Source organism: Notamacropus eugenii, chromosome 4, assembly GCF_028372415.1.
Source record: "Notamacropus eugenii isolate mMacEug1 chromosome 4, mMacEug1.pri_v2, whole genome shotgun sequence".
Taxonomy (NCBI): Eukaryota; Metazoa; Chordata; class Mammalia; order Diprotodontia; family Macropodidae; genus Notamacropus; species Notamacropus eugenii.
The window spans coordinates 219,217,761-219,220,178 of NC_092875.1; the positions used below are offsets into that span (position 1 = coordinate 219,217,761).

At 30.4% G+C, this 2,418-nt stretch overlaps 1 pseudogene; it reads right to left on the reverse strand.

The window, feature by feature from the left end:
* Window positions 1–1,608: 1,608 nt before the first annotated feature.
* Window positions 1,609–2,129, reverse strand: LOC140502429 (transmembrane protein 33 pseudogene; annotated as a pseudogene).
* Window positions 2,130–2,418: the final 289 nt, after the last annotated feature.

Genomic DNA, 2,418 nt, shown 5'->3' on the forward strand with positions numbered 1-2,418 from the left:
CCATCAGATTACAGATTCAGTGATGTTACGGACAGTCACAAAAAAGATCAAATTACGTTATGCAGTTGCTTCTCCAACTTAGTGGATAGTCCCTTAAATATTTGATAATACTGAGTACAATCAAATAAAGTAAGAGCAATAAAATGGAATTATTCTAGTCCATTAAAAAAAAAAAAAAACATTTCCTTTGTGCCTGCAGGCTGAGCAAAAAGATATGGACAACTGATGGTTATGACAAGTCACTAACGAAAGTAATTTGATAAGAATCTTAATTACATGCACACATTAAAAAAAACTAGTTACAAAGAATTAACATACCTCACTTTGTACCACTGAAATTTTGTAGTACTTTAATATTTTCCAATAATGCAAAAGTAATAAAAATCAGAATGAGTTTTATAAAGTTTTATATAATGAGTTTTATTCAGTGAGGCTCAAAGAATACAATTTAACAATTCATACAAATAAAATCAGGGTTGTACATTGTATACAATTCTCCAAAATTTACCTATTACAGAGAAAGGATGCATACTGTATTTTTTTCATTAGTTATTTTACATATAAACTTTCTTGTGCAACTTTTAAATCAGTTTTCTTGGATGAACATAAAATCTCTGTGGCATTAATTTCATTATTATCAGAATAAGTTACCAAGTATAGTCACTTGAGTGATTATTAATTAATCTTTAGCTAAAGGCACTTCTTTCAGGTGGTATCTCAACTGCTATAATCCTTTATGGAAATTCAAGCCTAAGAAACCAAGAAAATTGGCAGTTTAGAATCTAGATTATGACAGTCTATAAAGATAATACCTGAAGTGTCATTACATATATTAAGAAAGAGGAACAAGACTTTCTATTTCTGTTTTAGAATCTTAACCTATTCAAAATGTTTGACAAATTCTAGTTGAAGGATGAAGAGAATGAAAGATTGCACCTTACACTACATACATATTGACCTCTGTCTACTGTGGTTATGTGATTGAAATGATTTTATATCCACACAACTAGCAAAGCTATTGGTTGAACATTTTATAGTAAAAATTATATAAGTTATGAACAAGACAAAGAAGGACTAGACACTAATGTAGTGACTAAGTACTCTTCTAAATTGTGGGCTGAAGAGATTTATTACATAAAACAACATAGAATCAGTTTGGTTGTTTAGATAAAGTTTTAAATTTTATGCAGTTCCACTACTTCTACTACAATTATTTTGATGGAAATCATCAAATGGGGAAAAAAGAATACTATCTCAACACATCCACAAATATTAAGTGTGGTACTAAATCAAGGACTTATACCATATGCAAAGTATAATTAACACGAGCTGGCTTGAAAGAAATTTAGTGATTTTTTTGTGTGAAGGGGGTAAGAAATTTATGTAATTGATGATGTTGGGCATGGTTTCATTGTTTTAAACTATTTTTTCTTTAGCTTAATAGACTTTTGCTTATAAGACGAAAATCTGCTTATACCATGAGTATAATATTTTTTCTCAGAAACTGAAAATACTTGATTTAACATACTGCAGAATTAAGCATTTTTTACAGAGAGAAATTACATAATCTGGACCAAAATCAGTGCAATACCTGGCAGTTATAATTGCTTACATATAATTTAACTGATTATTAAACCATGCAACTGTTGGTCCCAATCTGCTTGTAAAAGAAATGCTCTAGGGACATAGTCTTCTCACAAATAGTAGACATACAGGATTCGTTATTAGGTGTTCAACAACAGTCATCAGTTCATTAAATAAAGCCCTACCATATGGATTTCTTTGGAAGGGGTATTGCAGAGTAAGAAATCTGTAGTATATGAAAGACTGAAGTAAGCTTTCTTGATCACTGAGAAGCACACACACACACACACACACACACACAGCTGTAGCAGGCATCAAGAAAATTTCATTACATGCAATAAATTTCATAATTTCCTGTTGACTAGCATTTAATTTTTCCGTATTCTTAGTAGAGAAAAACTATTTGAACCCCTTTACATCAAGAACCTTTATATACATATATATGTATATATAGCAGTATGAAGTAAGGAGAACAGGAAGACTGGAAGGATACTCATTGTAGCTGGGTAAAAGTTGACAAAGATGAGCAGCTCTAACCTCAACATCTAAGAGATTTTGTTAAACGTTTTGCCGAAATGTAGATAAACTGTGCTTTCAGCATTCTTCTAATCTGCCAGTGTATACATTTTTTCAAAAAAGGAAATAAAGTTAATTTGATATGGCATGTTCTTGATTTAAAAAAAAAGTGATGGCTCTTTGTCTTCACTGCTTCCTTTCTTTTTATTATTTATTTTTTAACACAGTTTATAACAGATAAAGCAATTCCAACTTTTGGTCAGGTGATACCTCTTTTTAAAGCATTTACAATATGGACCACACACAAAAAAATTTTTT